The sequence below is a fragment of the Nycticebus coucang genome, chromosome 10, assembly GCF_027406575.1.
Source record: "Nycticebus coucang isolate mNycCou1 chromosome 10, mNycCou1.pri, whole genome shotgun sequence".
Taxonomy (NCBI): domain Eukaryota; kingdom Metazoa; phylum Chordata; class Mammalia; order Primates; family Lorisidae; genus Nycticebus; species Nycticebus coucang.
In genome coordinates this window covers 101,088,824-101,096,127 of record NC_069789.1, presented here as the reverse complement: position 1 = coordinate 101,096,127, position 7,304 = coordinate 101,088,824, and positions in this window count along the sequence as shown.

The window sequence follows — 7,304 nt, the reverse complement described above, 5'->3', positions numbered from 1 at the left end:
AATGGGACCTCTCAAGTCCTGCTCCTCAGCTACAGCTCACCTCCTGGTAAAGCTCCAGGAAAGACATTTAGGGGAGGGGATGCAGGAAACTGTTAGCATGACCAGGGCTCTAATGCCAAACTAAGCTAGAATATGGGGTTCATTGGAGGGAGTCCACTGGGGCTGGGAGGTCCAGTTGTGGAGTCTGGGAGATGGGAGTTGGGGGGAACTGAGGGCCTGTCTACATGAAGAGCATTCACTTTTGAGGGGACCATGAAGAGGTCTCTCAAAACCTGAAAAGGCAGGGCACCGTTGTTGCTCCCCTTGACCCACTGAGGGTTAATTGCCACCTCTGTGTAATTTGGGGCCTATAAAAGAAGCTGTCAGCCTTCCTGCTCTGTGCCCTGAGCCCTGCAGGGTTTGGGGGAGGGGTTGTTTTTTTTTGTTTTTGTTTTTGTTTTTGTTTTTGTTTTTGGAGAAAGGGTGTTAGGAGTATCAGCTTAGTTGTCACAACTCAGGTCCAAACCACAGTCCCCTCCTTCTGGGGACCCCCACAGCCCTTGTTTCCCATCTTTGGCAGATGAAGGGGGCCCCTCTCATAGGAAACCCACTACCCCAATTTCTTTCTCTCCTCTTCCCACACCTAGTCTCCACCCCAAACATCCTATTTCCCTGCCCACTTCCTTTACAGGACCCATAAAGGCCAGAGCAAAATCCAGGAAGCTGCTGGAGTTCCCTCTGTGCCCCCAGGGAAAGAAGAAAAAGATTGGGAGAGTGCTTAGTTAAGGGGCAGAGACAGAGACACACATGGCATCCAAATGGCCTGTCCAGAGGTCCAGAGAGAGACAGAGGAGGCAGGGGCCCAGGCCATGTTCTGGGACACCACACACAAATTTCCTAAGGGGCCCCTTGCTTTTTCCTGAGATAGCCATGACTCTACAGGGAAGAATGGCTCCAGTTCTAGGTGGTATTTGCTTCTGTTCTAAGATTAAAAATAAGGAATCAAAGATAGAGGCCTAAAAAGGGTGAATAGAGACAGAGGAGGAAGGAAGAGCAGGGCAAGGACCCAAAGAAGCCCAGAGGCTGCTTCTGGGCTGAGGTGCAGCCCTCCTCAGCAACTCTACACAGCCCCTGTAAGCCCTGTCCTCTCCTGCCTGGACCTGCCCACCCAACCCCTCTCCGCTGATCCCCTCTCTCATCCAGGACTGCAGCTGTGACCTTTCTGAGCTCCACACACACAGCGAGCAGATTCCTCCGCCTCCTCTCCCACATACCCATGTCCATCCCTGATCATCCCTTGCAACACTCAGGGAGGAGCTGCCCCGCAAAGGAGGCTTCTGTGGGAAGAGTCTGGGAGCAGGAGCTGTGAGAAGCTATGGATAGACAACATCCTAGAAGGCTCAGAGAAGCCAACAGTCACAGAGAGGCCTAGGGCCCAAGCACCTGCTGTCTTCCCATCCAGCTTTCAGTGAAGAATTGGACTTCGAGGTCTGCCAGGTGAGGCCATAGCTACATGAGGCGGGTGGGGGCTCAGAGGTGGCACAGGTGGTGTGATGGGAGCATGTGGAGTTGTGACAAGGAAAGATTAGGATGAGTAATGGACAGATGAGGTCCTTGTATCTTGAGGTTCTTGAGGCTGTATGTGAGGATGTGGGCTGGGTTAGCTAATCTAACCCAGAGGAGGCTCAGATCTAGGCTGATGGGCAAGGGCTTTGGACACAGGTGACCCAGGGACTCCCTGAGCCTCTGCTCAGGCTTCCCATGGCTCAGTGATTCCTACTGGTCCACTTCAGAAGACAACAGTTCCCTGGGGGGGAGACTAGATATGCCCCCAAACTCTCCCATTGAGCAATGTGCTCATCAGAGCAAGCTGCAAAAAGTAGTTCCCATCACTAAAAGCAGTAGCCAAGGCACCTCCATGTCAGCAAAGTACAAGAGCAGAGGGGCTTGACTGGATGTCATTGATTGAACTGTTAGGTAAGAAGAAATAGCTTGTAAGGAATGTGTGAATTCCTGTTGACAGACTTGAGGAAAAATGAGCTCTTGAAGATAAAAGGTTATTTTCACCCTACCAAAATCAAGCACATCCTGCAGAGAACCTCATTCATTCAACAAACAGCTGAGCTTTGTGCTGGACAGGTCCAGTGGCGAAGGAGTCTCAGCTCCCGCTTTGCAGGGCACCCCAACTGATGGGGAAGGGGTACCTAGCCCACACCCATGGCATGATTAGCTAAGGTTATATCTGCAAAGTCCCTGACCTGGTGGCAGGGATCTGAAGGATAACTAATGATGTGCCAGAGGAAAGACCAGGGGCAGGGAGAGGCGGCCAGAAGACTATTTCAGCGTTTGGGAAATAAGCCAGGTCCCTGTCAGACATGGATTGGGAAGAGTGAAGCCAGGAGTGATAGTCAGTGGTTCTATTTCTGAACTGAGGAGGGAAGATCTTGAGAACCGAACCTTTCGGAACCTTCAACCCAGAACATCAGAGCACTTCCTGGGTCAGAGCAAGGCTCTCAGGATGGATTAGGCAACTCGGTGTAATCATCCTGGACTGTGTGTCTGTGTGTGGAGAGAGAGACTTTGTGATGAACTGATCTATATATCCAATGGGACTTTGACATTTGAATTTGTAGTAATAAAAATTTGCCTTTGATTTTGCCATCCGAATTCCCCTAACACCTATCCACAGAGGGGAGCTGCAGGCCCACAGGGTGGCCCCTGGCCTGCCTTGCCTGCCCCCACCCCTAACTGTTGCCCAGGAAGGGGCGTGGGAGCTGGTGTACATCAGAATGAAGCTGGCGCGTGTCTGGTTCAGAGACTTCTCCACTAAGCCCATCCTGACCAGCCCTTGCTCTGGGCTCTGCTCTGTTTGTTTCCTGTTGCCTGGACACCAGAAGAGAGAAAGGAGCAGGGGAAGGTAGCAGTAGGAGGGGTGGGGCTTGGGGCTGGCAGGGACCAGGAAATATTACAGGCCCAGCCTAAAGGATGAAGCTGAAGCTTCCCTGCTTCCCTGGGTTCCTCCCTCCAACAACCCCTCTCTGAAATGCTCAGGAGAGCCCTGTGTTTCCAGAATGTCAGGCCCTTCCCCACATACATATCTTGACTCAATATTGAGAACCTTCTGCTGGGTGTGGTGGCTCATGCCTGTAATCCTAACACTCTAGGAGGCCGAGGTGGATACATTTCCTAAATTCAGAAGTTCGAGACCAGCCTGGGCAAGAGCAAGACCTCATCTCTACTTAAAATAGAAAAACTAGGTGGGCATCATAGTAGGCACCTGTAGTCCCAGCTGCTTGGGAGGCTGAAGCAAGAAGATCTCTTGAGCCTGGGAATTTGAGATTGCTGTGAGCTATGATGTCACAGCACTCTACCCAGGGTGATGGAGTATGAGTCTGTTTCAAAAGTAAATAAATAAAAGGCTTGGCACAGTGGCTCATGCCTATAATCCTAGCCTTCTGGGAGGCCGAAGCAGGTGGATCACTTGAGCTCAGGTGTTCGAGACCAGCCTGAGTGCCCCATCTCTAAAAATAGCCAGGCTATCTGGCAGGCCTGTAGTCCCAACTACTCAGGAGGCTGAGACAAGAGAATTGCTTTAGCCTAAGAGTGTGAGGTTGCTATGAGCTATGATGCCACAGCACTCCCCCAAAGTGAGACTGTCTCAAAAAAAAAAAAAAAAGAACCTTCTGAGCATCAGAGCTGATCTGAGATGGTTTGGTATGAGGTGCTGAGCTCACTATCTCTCAGAGTGTGCAAGATCAGACTTCCAACCATTTGATGAGTTTACAAAGAAAACCCAAGTACCAGATGGACTTTGAGTTCCTTCCAGCCCTGAGATTCCATAACTCGGTGCTCATCCCTATTAGCTTGGGGACACAAAGCCTTTCCCCAGGAGCTAGGCAGAGAAGAGCTCATTAGTTCTGGGCAATTTCTTCCAGACCCCCATTCTGCCCCCCACTCCCACTCACCCCCTTTAAAGCTAGCTAACATGTTAACACTGTTTCTGTTCAACCTCAAAGTCATCAAAGGGCCTGAGCTTGTGGGTGTCCATGAGTGGGAATGTAAAAGGAAACGCAGAGCTTGCACCTCTGGGAAGCTATCATGGTGGGAAGGGTGTGCAGTGTGTGGGCTACGATAGGGGGAAGGTCTGAGCCATTTAAAGCCAGCCAGATCAAGGATACCTCTACAATTCTGGAAATGAGGACCTGCCATCTAACCTTGGCATGACTTCCCTGGACACACCTCAGAGTGTGGTAGGGGAGGCAGGTACCTGTGGGCAGCTCCTTGGGATGAAGCAAATGTCCCCTTCTCCCACAGTTCTCCCCCAGGCTGTTACTCTTTGCAAAAGGAGCAGTTAGAAGGGGTGAAGTGAGAATGCAGACAGTAAGGAATTCTGTTCCTGAGACTCCATGGCCTCTACTCCCAGACTTCTTATCTGAGACTCTGGTGTCCCTGCTCCACCATCGCCTAAACAGCTGCCACCCTTACTCACCCCAAAGCCCTGTCTTTGAACTCTTTCAGCCCCTTTCATCGAAGCCCAATCAAAGTGATTTTACTCAGACCAAATAATACCCAGCTGTAACCTGTCACAGGTGGAGGTTCCAAGCCTTTCAGGGGGTAATAGGGGATACCCCAGCACCCCACTGAGTCAGGGACGAATTGGCTCAAACACCAGTGCAGGCTACAGATTCTCACCAAACTGGAGCTGCTTCTGCAGCATGTGCCAAAGTTCTAAGGCCACCTCCATGCCACAGCAGAGCATGGTGGACAACAGGCATATGTGGGCAGGTAGGGCACAGAAACCAGCTAAGAGCCAGGGAACATGTGCCTGGGAGACAACTGCCTCTGGATCTAACTCAGGGCTCCAGGGAAGAGCCCACCCACAGGATTCTCCAGGCTGGACCAGTTCAGCCTGCTAGTGCAAGGGCTAGACGACCCCAAAGGCAGGAGGCAGGGAGCTGGGAAGTCCTCAAGGAGCTAATATGCACCTTCATGCATAAAATAACGTAAAAATATCTATCAATATCTATCAACAAAAACAATGCACCGAACTATACTTCCCACTTATCTTCTGCAGCCTCCCAGACACCCAGGGCTGGTTCAGTGGCTTGGAAGGGTGCACAGAGCTCATGAGCCTGAGGAGGAGCAAGCCAAAGCCTCCTTAGCAGAAAGCACTCCCATCGAAGGTGCAATCTCTAGTAGCCATCGAAGGTGCAACCTCTAGTAGCAAGACTGAGCCTGAGGGCCCCCTGGAGTCCTCGGAATATGCCCTTTAGTCTCTTCTCTGTCTCCCGCCCCCCTCCCACTCTGCAAGCTGGGCTCCTGCTAGCTCTGCCACCACTATCATGCAGCCTGACCCCACTGGTCCCCCCTTAAAGCCAGGAGACTTCTGTGATTATCCCCAGTGCCACTTCTGAGTGAGAGGGTTAGAGAATCTATAAAAGATCCCCTAGATGTAGCTGGCTGGCCTCAGATTGCAGCTGCCTACTTGGCTTTCAAGAGTGTCCCACTTTTAGGAACTAGGTCCCTGCTGGTTCAGGCTAGTCCTGGAGCCTGTGGAAGCCTGGGCAGAACTTCTCAAGAATCCTGAGAAAAGAAATTGAACCCCTCTTCCACTTGATGCGTCAATTCCAAGAGGGAGAATTCCTGATGAAGGCAGAAGAAACAACCCCAGGAGCAGAACTCTGAGATTTTCTCCTTAAGTATCTTCACTTGCTGTGAAATGGCTATCTTCTCCGTTCTACTCAGCTACACCTTTATTTATGAAACCTACAACTGTACTGTGTCCAGGCCCCCTCGAAACAGTCTCACTTTCAGGCCTTGAGATCTTCTGGGACACAGCCATGTTTCTGGTCAAATGCTAGCCTTGCCTTCAGCCTGTGAGCTTAGCCACTTTTCTCTACATGGGGTCAGAAGTGAGCAATGGGTGTGGAACTCCCTTTCTCCTTGGACCCCGTTCTCACAGAGGACCCACTCTTTTCACCCCCAAAATGGATGACAGCGGTGTGGAGCTGGGCAAACTCCTGGTACCCAGGCTCTTTATGGCTTTCCTGGGAAATGGATCCCCCTAAATAGTAAAGGCTTGTCCCTTGGTCCTTGCAAGTATCAAATGAACAATAGGTGATGTTCAGAGAGAACCTAAGCCAGTGTGCCAACTGCAGAAGGGTTCCAGAATCCCTGGTGGCACTGGCCCATCTCCCAATGACTCCAAGGGAGGATGATATCAGCTTCCCTGGAGGATTATAGTTCAGAGTGATGAGCAGGGGAAGGGGAGAAATTCTTGTCCTGCACAGCTGCTGGGGCCGGCCACCCCACAAAGGGCAATAGGTTTCCTGGAGGAGAAGGTGGAGACAGCACCTGGGGAGGCCACAGCTGTCCTAAGGAAGGGAGCAGCTTGCTGACTCTCCCTGGGCCTTATAAAAAGAGGACTCTTGCCTGAGGCCCTTGTAACCTGGCGTTGTAAACACCTAGGACGCTCCAGCAGCTGTCCTCTGCCTCCTCTGGTGCAGGAGTCACGGAGGAACACAAGACTGGGCTCTGGATTGGGGAAGTTGGGGGCGGGGCGGGCAGAGGGATTGGAGCCCTTCTCTCCAAGGCACATATAAACAGTAAAGTGGTCCCAGTTCCAGGTGGGATCCCAATAACCAGGCTCCTTCCAAAAAGGCTGAGACAATTCTAAAGGTACAAGAAATTTGGTGGGGAGTGGTGGGGGGAGAAGGTGGGAGCACTGGCACAGGGAGAAGCTCCTGGGAGGCAGCACCCAGGACTGCTCACTGGCTGTTGTTGAGTGTCAGGAGGTGCCTGGCAGGTGGTGAGTACACTCAGCAAGAATTTGAATAAATGAGCAAATAAATGAATGAATGAATGAAATGAAGAGCAGTGTAGGGCAAAATGAGGAGAGTTAAAACGGAAGAAAATGGTTCTGGGGTACCTCGCCTATGGGAGTGAGTTGGTCTGAGGAGAGCTGGCCATGAGGGGTGGGGCGGCTGTGTTGGACAGGACCCTGGGTTCACCCCCACAGGGGACAGGGTCGGTGTCTGCGTTGGCACTGCCTGGAGTTGAAAGGCCCTGGCAGGTGAGGGCTGAGACAAGCAGAGTGGGCCCCTAGTAGAACACCACCCTCCACAGATGTGGTCAGAGTCATGGGTGTGGGCGCAGCTGGCCCTGCCCAGCCCCCCACCTCAGCCCCTCCCTGAGAGAGCATCCCTAGCTCTGCCTCAATGCCCTGAAATGCCCCAACCTGGGTGTGGGGCCCAGCAGAGACAAGACTATGTTGAAAGTGGACATCCCAGGGAATCACAGAAAGGCCAAGGGCCACCAGGACAAAG